Source organism: Petaurus breviceps, unplaced genomic scaffold, assembly GCF_028583685.1.
Source record: "Petaurus breviceps papuanus isolate PSGF00001 unplaced genomic scaffold, PetGlider_PUasm1.0 90845, whole genome shotgun sequence".
In the NCBI taxonomy this organism is placed as follows: domain Eukaryota; kingdom Metazoa; phylum Chordata; class Mammalia; order Diprotodontia; family Petauridae; genus Petaurus; species Petaurus breviceps.
In genome coordinates, this window is record NW_027187359.1 from 2,482,138 (window position 1) to 2,502,353 (window position 20,216).

At 40.3% G+C, this 20,216-nt stretch overlaps 1 protein-coding gene and 1 long non-coding RNA gene across 3 annotated transcripts in view; one reads left to right on the forward strand and one right to left on the reverse strand.

Moving 5' to 3' along the window:
- Nucleotides 1-20,216, forward strand: part of PPIA (peptidylprolyl isomerase A) — a 194,292-nt gene that overhangs the window by 138,452 nt on the left and 35,624 nt on the right. The gene's annotated exons all lie outside the window — the stretch shown is intronic.
- Nucleotides 5,719-20,004, reverse strand: LOC138149059 (uncharacterized). Its single transcript, XR_011165232.1, has 2 exons — nt 19,719-20,004; nt 5,719-7,018 (listed from the first exon to the last, which is right to left on the reverse strand). It is a non-coding gene; the product is annotated as an uncharacterized lncRNA (long non-coding RNA).

A 20,216-nucleotide genomic window follows, 5' to 3' on the forward strand; every position in this document is an offset into this window, starting at 1 on the left:
AGTATGATCTTATTTGATCCCTTTTTTTACACTTGAGGATACTGAGACAAATAGAGGTTAAGTGACTTGCTTAGGGTCACATAGCTAGTAACTTTTGTCTGAGGCTGAATTCAAACTCAGGTCTTTCTGACTTCAGGTCCAGTGTATCATCAGCTGCATGAAGAATAGCACTCTATACAAAAATATTTATAGCAGCTCTTTTTGTGGTGACAAAATTGGAAATTGAGGGGATGCTGATCAATCGGGGAATGGCTGAACAAGTACTGGCATATGAATGCCATAGAATACTATTATGCTATAAGAAATGAGGAGGGGGTTGGTTTCAGGAAAAAAAATGACAAGACCATGAACTAATGCAGAGTGAAATGAGAAGAGCTGGGAAGGAGATCACTGTCTACAGCAAAGGCAATGTTGCAATGATGATCAACTATGAAAGACGTGGCTGCTCTGATCAGCACAATGATCCAAGACAATTCCAAAGGACTCATGATGAAAAAATTCCATCCACCTCCAGAGAGAGCTGATGAATTCGTTAAGTGCAAAAAGTAGAATAATTTTCTCAATTTCTTCTTCTTTCTTTTTTAAAGAATATGGCCACCATAGATATTGGTTTTGCACGTATAATTCATATATTACTTACCTGCTAATGTGAGGGGCAGGAGGGAGGAAGAGAATTTAGAAGTCAAAGTTTAAAAAGAAAGGAAGGTTAAAAATAAATAATAAATTAAAATACTAAAAAAAAAAAAAACCAACACAAAAGAATAGCTCTCTAAACAGCTGCTCCAGGCGAGCACTCCTTTTGCCATTAGGTGAAACACAATCCCCTAGGAGTGGGGAGGGAGAGAGCAGGACTTCATAAGTAAATATAAAACATGTAGATCAATAAAAGTAATCGTGAGAGGGTTAAACGGGAGGAGGAAAGACCTCGGGCAGGAAGTGGCACCTAATCTACACCTGGAAGCAAGATATGGACCCTAAGAAGAGCTGGAGAGTGGACAGACCGTGCAAAGGTGGGGATGAGAAGTGGGACGTCGTGGATGGTGAGCAGAAAGGAGGCCAGTTTGGTTGGAACAGAGATTGGGTGACGTACTTGCAGAATGTGCATGCAAAGCATTGGTGTATCCCTCCGCAGCTGGGCCATGTGCATCTCTAATGTGCCAGTGACTCTTGGGGCAAAAGATTGTGTGTGTGTGTGTGTGTGTGTGTGTGTGTGTTATGGATGGCATTTCTGTCCAGAGATGTTGCATTAATTGCTTTGACACATGCTCATACTTTCTCTCTCACAAGGGCCATTATGACTGTCAAATTTAGGGGCAGCTAGGTGGCGCAGTGAATAGAGCACCTGAGTTCAAATCCGACCTCAGACACTTAACACTTAACCCCAATTGCCCTGCCTTCCCCCCTCCCCAAAGCAAATAATAATAAAAAATATATAAACGTCATATTTAGACCATTCAACACCTCATACCCATTCAACTAAAAAAATAAAATAAAATTAGGAAACTCAACTTTGAGACACCTGTGAAGACACAAGTTCATTCTGGACCTGTGAGTTCACTAGAGTACTCCCCATGAGGAAAATGTCCACTATTGCAAAACAGTAACATTTCTACAATTTATAGTTTTAGAGAATTGTCTGGGGCTAGTGAGAGGTCAAGGGCCTTGACCAGCATGTGTCAGAAGCAAGATTCAAACCACTATCTTCCTGACTCTAAAGTTGCCTCTCTTTCCACTACACCAAGCTCTTGTGAGCAGTTCAGAGGGAGGGACTTATAGGGACATTTGCTCATGCCTTATTCACAATTCCTCAATATGTTGATCCTTTGACCAAATAACTTTTGTATAACCAAACCATGATTTGGTCTATGGTTTTAGTCTTCACCAATACATAATTTAACCCCTTTGGCAGCTGGTAGATGATGTAAGTTGCTAGAACCAAAAACTTCATCATGTCGTGGTCATCCTGGCAGTGAGCCCCTTCACACTTAGCTAGGCTAATGGCAGATGACAGATATGTAGCCTGGTCTAGGTTTATGAGTGAGCCATTTCCAGCGTGGGAGAATGTTATAGAGGTTGAGCTCTTGTGTTGGGCTCTGGGAACCTAGAGCAGAGATTCCCAAACTTATTTGGCCTATTGCCTCCTTTAAAAATTTTTTTTTAATTTGCATCATTTCAGAGTGACAAGGTGGCACAGTGAATAGAGTACCGGCCCTGGACTCAGAAGGACCTGAGTTCAATCCAGCCTTAACATGTACTAGCCATGTGACCTTGGGCAAGTCACTTGATCCCACTTGCCCTGCATTCCCCCTCCAAAAAGCACACACACACACACACACACACACACACACACACACATACATATACATACACACATATTTGCATCATTTCAAAAATATAGTTTTTTAAAAATGGACACGCCTTAAATTTAATAATTTATGTTAATTTGTGATTTTTTCCTGAATTTAAATGTTGATAACACAGAAAATATGTTGATAGTATTCTTACTCTCTCTTTTTCTCTCTTCCTTTTCTCTCTCTTCCTTCTTCCCTCTCTCCCCCTCCCTCTCTTCTACTCTTGTTGATAACACAAGAAAAATTAGATGACACAATTAAATCATGTAACCATATAGTATCACATTGTAAACAAGTCATTATAAGAACATATTCCTGCTGATGCGTGCTGGCCTTCCCAACAATGCACAGAATGTGCACCTGCCAGCACTTGCTTGTTGAGACCTGTTGGTGGACTTGACCACTGATAGTTATAACTTTCATTTTGTGTATTTATTTGGAAAATAATGTAATCACTACAACTTTAACTGTTACACAACAGATGAAACATTTACAAACAGTTTTTCAAAATTTTCTTCTCTTCTTTCCTTATGCTTCCACCATCCCCTTGTTTTTATTCAGTGTCCCCCCCAACCCCACTTGCACTTGAGGCTACTATGCGCCCCCCATCGTTCTAACAGTCCCCAGGGGATGGTATCCTCCACTTTGGGAACTTATGAGAGAGCCACCTCTGATCAGAGGAGGAATTTAGTATTTCAAGGAAGTAACAAAGAAGGACTCTGTGTATAAAAATGTATCTTGCTATATTTATAAAATTGGAAACAATTTTAAAACCCAAAGGTTTGGGAATAGTTTAATACACCGTAACATATTAATACAAGGAAGATTTAGTAGCTTAAAGAATGACAAATAAAAAACTGCATATTTGAGAGGTAGAGAGGCATAATGGGTAGAGAGCCAATCTCAGTGTTAGGAGGGCCTCTGGTCTCTGACACATACCAGCTGTGCAACCTTGTTTTGCAAAGTCACTTAACCTCTCTACTCCAAGAAACTCTTTAAGTGTATTAATAGGGGCAGCTAGGTGGTGCAGTGAATAGAGCAACAGCCCTGAAGTCAGGAGGACATGAGTTCAAATCTGACCTCAGACACTTGACACACTTACTAGCCATGTGACCTTGGGCAAGTCACTTAACCCCAACTGCCCTCCAAAAAAGCAAAAAAGAGAAAGTATTAGTATCAAAGGAAGTGTGGTTATGAATTGGTAGAGGTCTCTGAGAGTTCCCTAAACCACTGAAATCAAAGATCTGATTAAGAAAAATTAGAATCATGTAAAATTTGATACTAAATAATTTATTTGATACTAAAAAAATATAAAATGGTGAAAGTTAAAATCAGGAGTACTGTACAAACTCTGACTACAACTACATGAAATGCATATTTATAATCTATAAGAGGCATCATGGCATAATGGATAGGAGATACTGGAGTCAGAAAAGGTGTCAGAAAGGCTTGGGTTCAAGTCTCATTTCTGATATATACTGGCTCTGTGACCATGTACAAACCACTTCCTCTTTCCATGCTCAAGGTTCTAAGATGACAGAGACAGAGACAGAGATAGACAGATGGGGTGCGGAGGGGGAGAGTAGAAGAGAGGGAGGGGGAGAGAGGGAAGAAGGAAGAGAGAGAAGAGGAAGAGAGAAAAAGAGAGAGTAAGAATACTATTTAAGTCCTAGCTCTGACACATTGGTGTGCCAAATCATTTCACCTGCCAGGTTATTAGTTTCCTTAATTATAAATTAGGGATAATAATATTCATATTACCTGCCTCACAGGATTGTTGAGGAGAAAGTGCTTAAGAAACCACAAAATATTTTAGAAATGCATTAGTATTATCATACGTGTGTATGTATACTTAAAAGTATCAGAGGGAGATAATACTGTTAATTATGGACAAATTACCAATGATGCATATGCACATACACTTTTATTGTTAAGCTTTTTAATCCCATATTTTTTAATTGGTTCAGTCAAGTCGGAGGGATTCATTGAAAGCTCCGCTGATGAGGCAATCCAGAAACAGGTCACCCAAAATCTTTCCAAAATTGGAGACAGCAAGCATAGCTTAGTACTCTAAGAAGCATTGCTTTTTACCTGACTATTGACTTGTTTGTGAAATTTTAATCGGTGAACAATGACTGGTGTTGGTAAGAAATGTGCTCTTAACTCCACAAATCCGTCAAATGTCTTATTCTTAGATGAGAAAGCAGCTGCATGGGCTATCATAACACACATTTGGGCTCCCGGACTATCACGAGTCCCTCTATGCTTCAGCTCTGGGCTTCCTTAATTGTTTGGCTTTCTATGTAATAGTACCAGCAAACTGGATCACTGACATCAAATTGTCCTGAATATCTCAAAGAAAACAATTACAATACTTTTTCCCCTTCTATCTTTAGGCTTTACATCACTTTCATTTCCTGATGAGTCTCCCTCCCCTTTGGCAGAGAGCCATCCAGAAGAAAAAATGAGTTTAGCAAAACTAACCAAGATATAGAAAAAAATCATAGTCCTTTTTTTATTTTTTGGAAGGGGAAGGCAAGGCGATTGGGGTTAAGTGACATACCCAAGGTAATACAGCTAGTGTGTCAACTGGGGCGGAGCCAAGATGGCGGAGTAGAAGCACGACCCCCCCCCCCTCCCTGCGGCTCCAGCTTCCACCCTCCCCAATCCATGTAAAAAGGGGACTCTAAACAAACTTTGGAGCTGCAGAACCCACAAAATGACACAGAGAAGCTAACCTCCCTCTGAGAACAGCCCGGCAGGCCAGCAGGAATCGGCCAGTGCAACGCTCTGGGAGCTGAGCCCAGCACCACGCCAAGGCTTTAGCCCCAGGGCAGGCCTGACCAGCCGCCTGCCAGAGGGACTCCAGATCAGCAGCAGCTGTGGCCGTTTCCAGATTTATCAACACACAGATGCGAAGGACAAGGTGAGAGGCCAGTGCAGTCTGGACTTTGGGACCCAGTAAGTGGGAGTGTGTGGCTTTTACCCCCCGGGGCGAGAAACTGCTGAGACGCCAGCACAGCCTGCCAGAGCCACGTGTTGGCTTCAGCTCCTGGCCTGCAGAGTGTAGGGGGACCAAGCACCAGTCTGAGGGGTAATCGCTCTTGCTTTAACCTGCTTGGATATGGATTGCAGTCTAGGGTGGAGGTCCTGGGGTGTGTGTCCAGCTTGCCAGAGCGTGTGGAGACCTCAGAGAGGGCACCCGTCTAATACCTCCGGCAGCTGAGAAAACCCCAGTGTTTGGGACGAAAACTCCCCTGTCTGGTGGCAGAGTCCTACTGTGGCAAAAAGCCCAAAAGTCAAATCATTGAGTGGCAAAATGAGCAGGCAAAGGAAACAAAGCAGACAGAAGATTCCAACATTACACTTCTATTTTGGGGATAAGAAGGAGCAAGGCATGGAACAGGAGGAAAACATTGAAGTCAGAACTCCTGCACCAAAAGCTTCAAAGGAAAATACAAGCTGGTTACAGGCCATAGAGGACCTTAAGAAGCAGATAAGAGAAGTGGAGGAAAAATTGGGAAGAGAAATGAGAACAATGTAAGTGTGTCAACTGTCTAAGGTCGGACTTGAACTCCAGTCCTCCTGACTCCAGGGCTGGTGTTCTATTCACTGTGCCACTTAGCTGTGTCCCTCTTTTTTGAGGCCATACTTGATCACTATAATGTTGTACCATTCATTTTAGATCATCTTATTATTTCCTGTTACACTGTTGTAGTTTTTGTATATATTGTTTTCTTGGCTGCTTACTTCACTTTGCATCAGTTCATGTGAGGTCTTCCCATCCTCCATTTTCATCATTTCTTCATCACAGTACTATTCTATTATATTCTCGAACCACAATTTGTTTAGAAATTCTTCATTTGATGGGTATCTATTGTGTTTCCAGTTCTTTGCTATTACAAAATGTGCTACTATACATATTCTGGTGTCTATGGGGTCTTTTTGTCACTGGCCTCCTTAAGGTACATACCTAGAAATGCAATATTTACCAAAGAATATGGACATGTTAGCCACTTTATTTGCATAATTCTAAACTGCTTTCAGAATTGCTTGTACTGATGCACTTGCATTAATGTACTAATGTATGTATCTCCCCACAACCCTGCCAACATTATTTCTAGTCTTTGCTATCTTTGCCAATTTTCTGCATATGAGGTAAAACACCAGAGTTGTTTTGATTTTCATTTCACTTATTAGTAGAGATTTTGAGCAGTCCTTCATGCAGATTTTAACGGTTTGTAATTCTTCTTTTGAGGACAATTTGTTCATAACACAAGTAGATATTTTAAGTGCAGAATTTGCTCAAGTTCCAAGACAATTCTTATACTGCCAAGCCTATTCCAGTTCTAGCAGAGGTCTATCCCATTGCCAGAATGGGTTTGCATCAAACACCAGCAATTTAGGTAATATATGAACATGCCTTTCCTTGATAGTTTTTGTATTGCTGCAAAACTTCTCCATTGGAGGTAGTTGGGAAGGAATACATACACATCATCCTGGAAACCAGTTATCTCAGGGCTGAGAATGCAAAATCACTGATCTTTGACCACAGCGACCTCTGGTGTCCACGATGCTAATTTTCCTTATTTTCCTCTACAAAGGGTTTCCCCTGCTCATGTTCTCAGACAAGAGACTTTGAATTTGGACTTCTTAGGATCTTCTTGCTGCATTAAAGAAAAGAGACAAAGAAAGAGCTATTGTGTAGTATCATTCAGGGCCTCTGTACTAAAAAGACAGATGAGTTCTGGATTCAAAACTGGAACTCAGATTCAAATTGTTCCTTTCAGAAAATCTGTGTTTCTCTTCAGTTCAACAAGTATTTATTAAATGCCTGCTGTATCCCAGGCAGAGGCAGCTAGGTGACACATTGGATAGAGTGTCAGGTCTGGAGTCAGGAAGATTCCTCTTCCTGAGTTCAAATCTAGCCTCATACACTTAACTAGCTGTGTGACAGTAGGCAAGTCACTTAACCCTGTTTGCCTCAGTTTCCTCATCTGTAAAATAAGATGGAGAAGGAAATGGCAAACTACTCTAGTATCTTTGCCCCCCCCAAAAAAAACTCAAATGGGGTCACGAAGAGTCAGACACAACTGAAAAAATGACTGACCAACAACAATATGCCAGGCACCGTACTGGGGACAGGGGTGTGTGGGAGGGCACAAATAATCAAGAAAGGTCTCAAATAGAATTGGCACTTAAATTGAGGCTGGAAAGGAGTTGGGAATTCTACGAGGCAGCAGTGAAGAGAACATGTGTAACAGGCATATCCTGGGCAAAGACATGGATGGAAATCATAAGATCTAGAACTATAAGAGACTTCAGAGGCTGTTGAGCTCACCCTGCCTCCATTTTACAGATTATATACCAGGAAACCAAGGCCCAAGGAAGTTGAGTGATTTGCTTAAGGTCAAACAGGTTATCATTTGAGGTGGTGTTTGAACCCAGAACTTCTTATTCCAGAACCATGCTGTTACCTTTAAAATGTTATATATAAGTGGTCTCCTGACAGAGGAGTGATGGACTCAGGTGGAGATTGCAAAACATATTTTTTGGACATGGCTAATGGAAAAGATAGTTTTTGTTTGGCTATGCATATTTATTACAAGGGTTTTGTTTTTCTTTCTTTTTCAATTGGGTGGGAAAGGTGGCAAGGAGAGAATGTGTATTTAATTGAAAAAATTAATTAAATTTTAAAAATAAATGTTATGTGTGGGAAAATACTAGGAAAACTGGAAATCTATTTGGTAGAAAATAGACTTAGATCAGCATTTCTACCACATTCCAAAAGTTCTAAATGGATACTTGACCTAAATATAAAATGAATATCATTTTTAAAAAATCAGAGGAGAATGGAAGGCGGTATTTTTCATAATTATGGCTACAAGAAGAATTATTAACTAAATAAGGGATAGAGGTGTTCATAAGATGTAAAACAGATAATTTGTGTTATATAAAACCAAAAGGCATTTGCACAAGCAAAACAGCTTTTGGAAATAGTTAAATAAAATATCTGAAAAAAAATTTGCTATGTAGAGAAATGATAAAAAGATATAAGATCAAGAAATATTTTCTAATATGTAAAGGGGAGATATTTATATCTATATACCTAACAAATGGAACCAATAACCATATAAAAGACTGCTGCAAATCACCAATAAGAGAAACACAATTGAAAATAATTCAAGTTTCTTTTCACACCCGTCAAAGTGGCAATGATGATGAAAGACAAAGAGACAATGTTGAATGGACTGTGGGAAGATAGGCACACTACTATACCATTGGTGGAGCTGTGAACTGGTCCAACCATTTCAATAATTTAAAAATTTTCAAGAAAAGTAATTAAACTATTCAGACACTGTGACCCAGCCGCCCACATAGAATGCATAGAATCAATCGAGGTCAGAGATAGAAGGAAAAAAGGCCAATCTATGCTAAACTATCCATAGACATGCTTTATGGAGTAGCAAAAAAAACTGGAGACAAGAGTAGGTGCCCATAGCAAGGGTCATGATGAAAAAAAAAAACGGATATTGAATGTAATGGATGATCTTTGTGTTCTAAAAAGTGACAAACTGAAGAATTCGAGGCACTTGGGAAGGCCTGAATGAATTTATGAAGAGTGAAGAAAGCAGAATACATATATATCATACAAACATACACACAAATATGTATATATGTACAAGTGTGTATTCGTGAAAAGGAAAGCACAAAAAGAAATCAGAATTCAGATGAAGAGAGTAACTAAATTTGATTCCAAAAAACTGATGAAGAAATGTTGTCTTCCTCTTAATAGGGGTTTAATTGATTTAATAGTATATTAATTTTGTTTACTTAACTGTTTTTCTTTGTTATAAGGAAGGGTTGGGAGGTGGGAGGAATGTTTGGTGCCAGTGATGTTTTTTAAAAGGCAGCAATAAAATTAATTAAAAAAAGAAATTCTGTGTTTAGGGAGCATTACTTGAGGTGATATTTATCCTTTCTCTATGTGTAGGCCCCCAAGACTCAGGCAAAAATAGCAAAGAGGACCCAGAGGTGAGAGCCAATAGCCAAGAGGTTGGCTTAGCCTCCTGGGGAAGCTAGCTTCCGGGGAAGGATGCATTCTATCATGTATCCTCACATCTCAATTGTTATTCACTGAATGTTAGATCTGGAAGGGTTAGGATTTTTCCAGTAAAAATCCTCATTTTACATGTAGGGGAACAGAAGCACAGAGAATGGATGTGATTCATCCATGATCATACAGCTATAAGTAGGAAAGAAAGAAGAGATCATCAACTACAAATCTGGGGCTCTTTTCACCAGCCAGTATGTGGCAGAGGCAGACTTGAACCTAGTCTTCCTGACTCCAAGTATCGTTCAAGGAAACTGTGTTGTGTTTCCTCTAGCACTGAAGAAATGGGAATTGATGGTTCCTTGATTCAGAAAAAGGCTGAAGTCAAGAAATCTCCACTTTGGGATCATCACAGTCAATGTCTAGGACCAGAGTAACCACCTGATTCTTTATACATGGGATTCATTGAAGCAAAGAGATACAGAAACTCTCCAAAATCAGAAGAGATCAAGGGCCAAGACAGGAATAGAAATCAAGGCCCTAGTTCCCAGACACCTAATGAAAAGGGCCAGAGAAATCCCCAAGGGGCCTTTCCAGCTGCATAGGACAGCCCTAAATGCCATAAAATCTGCATTTTCTTCCAATACTACTAGAAACATTCAGGTTTTAAAGCCCCTATGAATCACTGCTTCTCAGAGCTGGAAGGGACCTCAGAGGTCATCTGGTCCAATCTATATCTGAACAAAAATGCTCTCTATATCATGGAATGAAAAAGTCTTGTTTTTCCTTGTTATGGTGACCATGCCCAGTGTGGCAGAGATGACTCTGGACATGGAAAGTCCCCCAAATTATTTTGGAACCTCTGGTATACTCTCTCTTGCCAAACATGACCAGGTGACTGTTATGGGAATGGGAATTTAAGATCTTTCCTGCCCCTAGGCCCTTTGATAGGCTTAAGTGCACCTGGAGCCTTTGGCAGGAGACTTGGTTTTCAGAAATGCCCACACCGCAAACTGGAACACTAATGCATTGTTGGTGGAGCTGTGAACTGATCCAGCCTTTCTGGAGAGCAATCTGGAACTATGCCCAAAGGGCTATAAATACTTTCATACCCTTTGATCCAGCAATACCACTCCTAGGGTTATATCCCAAAGAGATCATAGAAATGGGAGAAAGACCCATATGTACAAAAATGTTTATAGCAGCTCTTTTTGTTGTGGCAAAGAATTGGAAATTGAGGGGATGTCCATCAATTGGGGAATAGCTGAACAAGTTGTGGTATATGCATGTTATGGAATATTATTGCGCTATAAGAAATGGGGAGCAGGTGGTCTTCATATTTACCTGGAGAGGCTTAAAAGAACTGATGCTGAGTGAGAAGAGTAGAACCAGGAGGAATTTGTACACAATTACAGACACAACGTATGTGTGATGACCAACTTTGATAGACTGGACTCTTCTCAACAATGCAGGGATATAAGTCAATCCCAAAAGACGCATGATGGAGAGAAAAACGTGCATCCAGAGAAAGAACTAGAAAGAACTAAATTTATATCCAGGTGGAAGCAAAATACCTGATCTTTTTCGTTCTCTTATTTGATTTTATGTCCTCTATACCATTTTTCATCCCAGCTGGTACAATCCATCCTTATAACCTGACCATTGTATAATGTGAAAGTATCTACAGATCCTATACTTGATTATAAGACGCCATGGGGGGGGAGGGGAGGGAGGGGGACAAAATGTGAAATTCAAGGAATTGTGGAATTGAATCCTGTAAACTAAAAGGAAACAAACAAATTAATAAATTAAAGAATTAATTAAAAAAAAAAAAAGAAATGCCCACACCTTGGTGCTCTGTGATTGGGCAGTGGGTCAAGAGGGTTGTGACATTCTCTGAGCCAGGAGCAGGCTATATAAACCCTGATGTGAGACTTTGATTTGGGGCTAACTTTGAGAAATGTTGTGTGATTTGACCAGACAAGGCTCTGGACAGTCATTGAGAGCCCCTCATCTTTGAAAACCCAAATGTTGATGCTTCCCTCTCTGTAACTGACTAGTATGGATGTAATGGTCAAGACAGTTGGAAGCCTGTCTGCTGATTTGTTTCTCTGTATTTTTTTGTCTGCTTATAACCTCTATATTCTCTGAAGTTCAGGGTGTTGACTTTTTCCCCTGAACTAGGTAAATGATATGTTTGATTGATTGAAGCAAAGATTGTTAACTCATTTTGAGTTGCTTTCCTTTAGAAAAGCAGATCTAAGAACCTGTGTTGGCAGCCACCCTGGATATGCCGGGGTGCTTGCTGTTACACCATCTTATAACCTGTTAGTCAGTGGAGATGACCTATGCTTCGCTCAACCCAAGATCCTTCCTGCTGATATGCCATTTTTCAGTTGATACATCTTTTTTGTCCCTCGAAGCAAGGTCTATCAAACAATGGAATTCTGTATTTTGTGTAGCCTTACTTGTGTTCAAGTATCAAATCTGGTATTGAGCCTTATAAAATAAGGCCCTGGAAGAAGGGAGCATCTCAGATCATGAGGAAGATCTGAAGTCTATTTCATTAGAGGGGACCACGGACCTTTTAATAAAGTACCATTGTCTCAGAGCTCTCTGCCTCAGTGACTTTCTTGAAGACTGGGAAATTATAATCACCACAAAGCTAAGCTGCTTACATCTTCAGGGTTTTAGATATACCCTTGAGAGGTTAGGGTCGACTTTCTCTTATGCCATTGACTCAAGGCCCCACCAGTAAGTCAATAAGCATTTATTAAGATCCTACTATGTAGCAGGCACTGTGCTAACACTGGGGATACAAAAAAGGTTAAAAAAACAAACAAACAAACCAAACTCCTTGTTTTGATGGATCTAAGAAGACCAATATCTTCCCCCAAAAAGTATCAGTTGGAAACTGCTGAATTAGTCCACTCAAGCAGCTTTTTAAGAAAGGGGTAGGTACTAGGTTGGTACAATATGAACATTTGGTACAAAACAGTCTCCCTCCAGTACATTCAGAGTCCCAGGGAGAGTGAACTCAAGCCTGGAGAGCACTCAGGGCAAAGGGATAACTAATAGCAACTAGTGGCTAAAAGACCTTTTCTCCTATTTGTGGGGTGCTCAAGGAGTTCCCCTTAAGCATGGTATAGTCTTGATGGGGATGGGATCTGAACCCCCAAAAGGAAAAGACCATGTTTTGGGGATCTGGACCCCAAAAAGGAAAAGACCCTGGACTTTCCCATGTGGCTCAGGTCCCTGGCATTCACCTGGGGCAATCTGTCCTTCCCAGTTAAGTAACTGCTCTTTCATCATCATCTGCACCTGCCCCTAGACCACCACTCCCTTCATTCCATCTAGACCCCTTCTCCGTTCCCACAATCTTCTGTATAAAAGATCCATCTTGCTTCAATGAAAGCACTTAGAATCAATCTGGTCAGCTTACATTAGTGACACAAATGCTTAGATTCCTTAAGAGTCTGGCCAATATGGTAGATTTTTAGAATCATGTGTGCCTTCTATTGGTGCTCTAATAAACCTTGGTTTTGGCTGAAAGAAAGCTTGGGTTGAATTCATTGAGGCAGGACTTGCACATTGCTTTTTTTGGGTCCTGGCACTCCTAAACCTCAACAGTCTCTTTGGGCTATTTTTAAAGCCATTAGTCCAGTGTGTCCTTGGTTTTTGATGACACATTGTCCCAGCTGATCCAGGAACACTGTTTAAAACATTAGTGGGAAGATGGGAAGTAGGAAGATAGCTGGTGCTATAGCTATCAATGAGAAGATGGAAAGGTTAAGCTCTTTTGGACCCTACAAGGCTGGCAAAGTCCTTCTCTGACCAAAGGGGGAGCAGGGAAAAAAAGACTTGACCAAGACCAACGTCAAATTTTCACAGCTGGTTCCTTCTTAGGGGGTTCAGATAGGGCTTCACACTCCAGCAGTTTTTGAAATTTCTTCACTTATCAACTTAATTAATAATTTATATATGATCTTAGAGTATGGCCAAGGTTCTTCAGTCTATATGTTCTTGTGCAAAGGCATTATAACTTGAAGGCCTTTTTGTACTGTCTAAGGTCTTTTGATTAATTGATTGAGAATGATCTCACCTAGTTAGGATATCAGAGCTAAAATGGGATGAGATAATTTTAACTCCATACTTACAAAATATTTTTGTAGGCCCTCTAATCCTGAATGATTCTTGTCTGTGTCCTCTTCTAAATTTATAGGAGGTCTAAAAAATATTCTGGGGGTTTGTGTGTTTGGATGTTGTATAAATACCAATGGAGCATACAGCTATTTATTTGTAATCCCTTAATCTTTCTGGTCATAAAACTCTTTGATGATATGCTTTATGCTGCTTTTCCTGTGCAATTTTTTATCAGTAATATGTGGCAGCTATCCACCCTATTCCTCTCCACTGACCTTCCAGTAACCCTCAATTTTTTTTGCCTTTTTTGGGGGAGGGAAATTGGGGTTAAGTGACTTGCCCAAGGTCATACAGCTAATTTTTGTGCTAAGTGTCTAAGACTGGATTTGAACTCAGGGACTCCTGACTCCAGGGCCAGTCCTCTATTCACTGTGCCACCTAGCTGCCCCTTAACCCTCAATTTTTTTTTTTTTTGCCTTTTGGAGGGCAATTGGGGTTAACTTGCCTGAGGTTACACAGCTAGTTTTTTTGTGTGTGGGTGTTAAGTATCTGAGGCTGGAACTGAACTCAGGTCCTCCTGACTCCAGGGCCGACGCTTTACTCATTGTGCCACCTAACCGCCCTTAACCCTAAATTTTAATTCTTTGGAGACTGTGGCATTCTGACCAGACTATGGTGTTCTTTGGATGCTCATTGGTATTCTGTGACTCACAAACATATGCATCACCTGAAGAATCTTGTTTAAAAAGATGGAACTTTGTTTCCAGGAGAAGCTTGGCTTCCTTAAAAGTACAGTTCAACTTCCCAAAGACATTCCAAGCCGCTTTCTTCTTGTTCAATCTTGGGCCCAACTTTTGTTCCATTTCATGAGTATAATAAGATCATAGAAATAGAACTGGAAGGAAAATTGGAGGTCGTATAGTTCAATCCCCCTTATTTAACAGATGAGGAAACGGAGACCTAAAAAGTTCAGGTGACTTGTCTTTACCCCATTATCTTATGAAAATATGATACTACCCCGTGTTTCCCCTGATAATAAGACACTGTCTTCTTATTTTTTTTGGACAGAAAAACACCAGAGGGCTTATTTTCAGGGGAGAGCTTATTTTAATGAACATTGACAGCAATTTTAATAAACAGGTAAATGTGAACAAAAAAATGTACCTTTATTCAATAATGAATTCAATAAAGAACAGGATGACGCGTTCACTGCTGCAGCTCTGGTTGGATGCAGCTTGGAGCGCGGCGTGCGTTTCACCCCGGGGGGGGAGGTGCATACAGAGGGTACCGTAATGTAGCGTGTAGCGCAGGGGATCACCTTCACTACAGTAGCAATCTCAATAGTGCTTATTTTTGGGGGAGGGCTTATTTTAGAGGAATCTTACACAGTAAGGGGAGGGCTTATTTTCGGGATAGGTCTTATTATCGGGGAAACACAGTAGACAAAAGTAGAGAGGATATAGAAGGGATAAGTAAGAAATAGTCCTGGAAAGGGTGGGTGACCATATGCTATGAAGGACTCTGAATCCAGACTAAGGAATTTAAATTTGGATAGAGGAATGATATAAGATTCATATAGAAGGAAAAACAGTCTGGCAAGAATATTGTAATAGACCAGGTCTGACTCACACAAAGTTGGTAGCTTAGGTTCAGGATTGAAACTAGACACTCACAGGTTATTCAACAGCTGAGAAAAAAAAGGTTGACCTTGCCAGAGCAAAGGAAAAGATATTCAGGAAAAGATAGAGCATTGATTGGCTTGGGTTCTGCTTCTCTGCCACTGTGTTGCCCATAATGTTCTATAGTCAGAAGGTTGAGGAAGGAACCAGTTGACTGACTACTCTTTTCATGGTTTTTATACTTAGGGAACCAGGGAACTAAGTTAATGGCTTATGAGCCTTTAAATGGTTCCTTCAGCCAATGAAGTCTCAGGGAAGATTTCAATACCTTTTAAGGAAAAACAACAGTAGACACTGTGGGGTAGGGCCTTAGGAAATTGCTCCTGCTACAGGTATGAAGGATGGTTTGAAGAGGGAGAAAAAAAGGCAAAAACATCTCTTGGGAGTTTTTTCAATAGTTTGAGGCCCTTGACTAAGGCAGTGAGAAGACTGAAGATCAACTAAAAATAAAATATTTTGTGGCAGCTAGGTGGCACAGTGAGTAGAGCTCTAGGTCTAAAGTCAGGAAGACCTGAGTTCAAATTTGGCCTCAGATATTTATTAGCTGTGTGACCCTGGGCAAGCCACTTACCTTTGCCTACCTCAGTTTCTTCATCTGTAAAATGGGGATAATAATAGCACCTAACTCCCAGGAATCAAATTGTGAATATCAAATGAGAAAAACTGTAAAGCATTTAGTACAGTGCCTGGCACACAGTGAACGCTATCTAAATGTCAGCTATTATTATTGTGGTGATATAAATGACAGGATTTGGTAACTGATGGATATTAGAAAGAGTTAAAATATTATTAAGGCTGTGGTACCACCAAAAGAAATTATGAATTTAGTAGAATGGGAGTAGGATTTGGGGGAAGCCCATGAGCACTCTGGAGATGATGACACCAAACCTTTATTGACTACTGAGCAGGAAGAGTCAATAATTCAGGGGACCTCAAAAAAAAAAAAGTTAATTGGCCCTTGGTGCTTTCTTCTACTCTTCTTTTTTTTTTTTTTTTAAAGCAATTGGGGTTAAGTAACTTGCTCAAGGCTACAAGGCCAGTTATTTCTGGGTGTGGTGCTAAGTGTCTGAGCCCGGATTCAATCCCAGGTCATCTCGACTCTGGGGTCGGTGCCCTTACTCACTGCACCACCTGGCCACCCCTAAGCAATTGGGGTTAAGTAACTTGCTCAAGGTTACACGGCCAGGTGTTTCTTCTAAGTAACAAAAAGGGCTCCTTCACTAGACTTCTCATGAATTCATAGTGCCCATTCTTCCACCCAGGGTGTATGTAACTGTTCATACATGGCAGCTAAAACATGGGCACTAGGTGACCCTTGAGCATAAACCCCAGGTTGCCTTTGCTGCTTTTTCTGAGTAGGTGACTAAACATCAATTTCAACATGCATGGATCCACACTTGGGGATAACTTTGCTGAGTTCTAGAGGTCCTAGCTCCCTCAGGAGGGTATGATTGATGGCAAAGGGGTGTTTTTGCATTGGAGAAGACAATCACAAAGAAGATGAGAAACTCAAACCCTGCCCTAGCTTACCAGTAGGCATGGACTTCAAGGGAACAGTGAAGAGCTAAGGTGAAATATAACAGTGCTTACTCAGAAATTCCACAAAGTGCTTTTTGTTAAGATAAAGTTAAAATCTCAACCTCCTGGGAGACTATAACAGTAAGAGGAAAGGGCAGGGCAAAGAGGGAATAAGCATTTATATAATGCCTACTATGTGTCAGACTCTGTGCTAAGCTCTTTACAAATATCTCGCTGTTAAATCTAGTTTTAGGACTTTTTGCCAATGTATGCTTGTGAAAGGTTTATGTTAGCATTTCTTTCGTGTGTAATAAATAAATACTTGTCCCATATCTGATTCATAATTACACTGAGTACTTTTCTTCTCTACCTTTTAGGGAGACCCTAGATAGGGGCCAAAACCTAAATTTTGATTAAATTGTCCCTGAGGTGCCAGAGTGAGGTTATAATGAGCCCAATAGTGTGAGAAGTCCCTAACCCCTCTCATCAGAGTCCAGTTTCCTGCAGGACTAAAGAGGGCACAGTGCCAGCAACCTTTCTGTGTCCAGCAGCAGTTTCTAACATTAGACAGGTTTTAGACATTTCATTTTAAAGTTGGCAGGACATCCAAGTGGAGAGGTTGTCTAGGCAGATGTAGGTGTGGGAATCATGAGAAAGTCTGGGTCAAGAGGAAGCCCAGGGTCCCAGAGCCTAGGATGTGTCTGTGGTAGGACTTCTACCTGAATCTTGCTGATTCCAAGGCTGGCTTTGTATTCATCATGTCATGTCATAAAGTTTCATAAACTAATGCATGGTAAGTCTGTAATAAATGCAACTTGAATAGAACTGTTACCTTAAGTAAATCACTTCAGTTTTCTAAGCCTACATATCCCCATCTATAAAGTTGGACCAAATGAACTTTCTTATATCCTATGATTCCTTGATCCTGGCTTTGTAACTAATTAGCTTGGCAACTGTGGGCAATGTACTTCACCTCTGGGGGTCTCCGTGTCTCAGTATGTTAAATCAGAGGATTGCTCCAAATGGTCTCGAAGGTCCCTTCCAGCTCTAAATATTAATAATGAATTCTTTTTAAATTACATTTTTTCAATTAAGAAAAGTTAATTTTCTCTTTTGCTACCCACCATCAAAAAACAAACAAATAGATAAAAAAAACCCTTGTGACACATATGTGTAGCTAAGAAAAATGAATTCCCACATAGGTCATGTCCCAAAATTATACGTCTCATTCTGTACCCTGAATATATCCCTCTCCTTCAAAAGGATTTTTGAATAGTATGCTTCATCTTTGGTCCTCTGGAACTGTGGTTAGTCACTGAGCTGATCAGAGTTCTTAAATCTTCCAAAGTTGTTTATTTTTACAGTGTTATTATTGTATAAATTATTCTCTGTATTTTTACTTCACACAAATCTTCCCAAGTTTCACTGAAACTATTCCTTTCATCTTTTTTTATGGCACAATAGTATTCTATTACATCTACATATCATAATTTATTCTCCTATTCTCCAATTGATGGGCATGACCTTAGTTTCCAGTTCTTTCCTGCTCCAAAAAGAGCTGCTATAAATATGTAGGTCATTTTACTCTTTCTTTGATCTCTTTGAGGGAATAGACCTAATAGTAAAGCCTTGTTGGGTCAAAGGGATACAGTTTAGTGACTCTTTGACATAGCTCCAAATTGCATTTCAGCATAGCCAGACCAATTTGTAGCTCTAAAAACCATGAATTAATGTGCCTGCTCTCTTGAAGTCCCTTCACCATTTGTCATTTTTTCTTTTTTTTTTTTTGCAAACTTTGACAATCTGATGGGTGTAAGATGGAACCTGAGAGCTGCTTTAGTTTGCATTTTTATCATTATCAGTGATTTGGAGCATTTTTTTTTTCACACATGGCTATTGATAGCTTGGATTTCTTCCCTTGAGGACAGCCTGTTCATATTCTTTGATCATTTATCATTTGAGGGATGGCTCTTAATCTAGAAATGTGAATCCATTCTTTAAATATCTTGGAAATGAGAGTTTATCAGAGAAACTCTCCACAAAGATTTTCTAATTTTAGCTGTATTCCTTATGTTTATGCAAAAACTTCCATGAAATCAAAACTGTCCATTTCATCTTGTGTGATCCTCTCTAAACTTTGGTCATAAACTTTTCTACTATCTATAAGTAAAAGTAACTGTTTTTTTGTTCTCATCTGTTTATGTCATAAACATCATCCTTTTATGTATATTCCCCCATATATATATATGTATGTATATATATATATATATATATATATATATATATCAAGAGGAAGCTATGTAGCATAATGAATAGAATGCTGAACTTGAAGCCAACAAGAATGAAATTCAAATCCAGCCTCAAACACTTACTAGCTTCGTGACTTTGGGCAAGTCTGGGTTTCCTCATCTGTAAAATGTGGAAAACAATAGCACCTACTTCACAGGATTGTTGTGATAATGAAATAATAATTGTAAAGCACTTTGCAAACATTAAAGCAGTATATAAATGTTATCTATTATTATTAACCATTTGGAATTTATCTTGATATATGGTGTGAGCTGTGGGTTTATACCTAGTTTCTGCCAAACTGTTCTAATAACTACTTTTTGGTTAATAATGGTCAACTCCTTCTCATGACACCTCAAGCCAGTGGTACTGTCCTAGGGCTTCACATTTCCTCCCAGTGGTCTCAGCCTTTCAGAGACCAAAGTCCTGCCAAAGGTCATCACAGAAGGAAGGAATTCTGAGAGCAAAAATAGCTGGAATATTCCTTGGGAAACTAGAGCAAGAAGGGGCTTTAGGGTCATCTTAGTCCCTCCCCTCTTTTTACACAGATGAGAAAGTAAGTCCATAGAGTGTGCCTGCACACAAAGCTTACAGTTGCTTGCTCAAGTATACTAAATTGCTTGCTAAGTAGCAGGTCTAAGGCTGAACTCCAGGTCCTCTGGATCTACAACCAGCGGCTCTTACCCCGTCACTACATCCCGTCGGCACAGCAGGCAGGAAACCTGAGGATGGCAGTGATTGGAGAGGAGTTGCTGCTCAGATCTTTCCTAAGTTTTTTTTTCCTTATTCAGTTTCCTTCTTTATCGGTAAAAAGCGATCAGCTGCTTTTTCGCCGTGAAGCGAGGCATGGCACCTGAGGCTAGAAGGATTCAGACAACACCATCCTGGGCGACCCACAGACCCGTACCCCCTCTCTGGAACCAGGGATAGCTTTGGTTCGCTTTAAGATCTGAGCCATGACATCATCCCCGGCGCCGCGCAATCTACCATGAAAGGGCAACGCCCTCTTCCGAAAACCCAATGCGATTGGCTTGCTGTCACCCAGTGGTCCCGCCTCTTTCCCGACTAAGTGACTCTAACCCGTCATTCAGCCAGGTCGGAACGGTGATTGGCTACGCGACCCGAACCGGGCCCTAGGCCGGGCGTTCATAGTAGGCTGCGCTGGTGGGAGGCGAAGCGGGG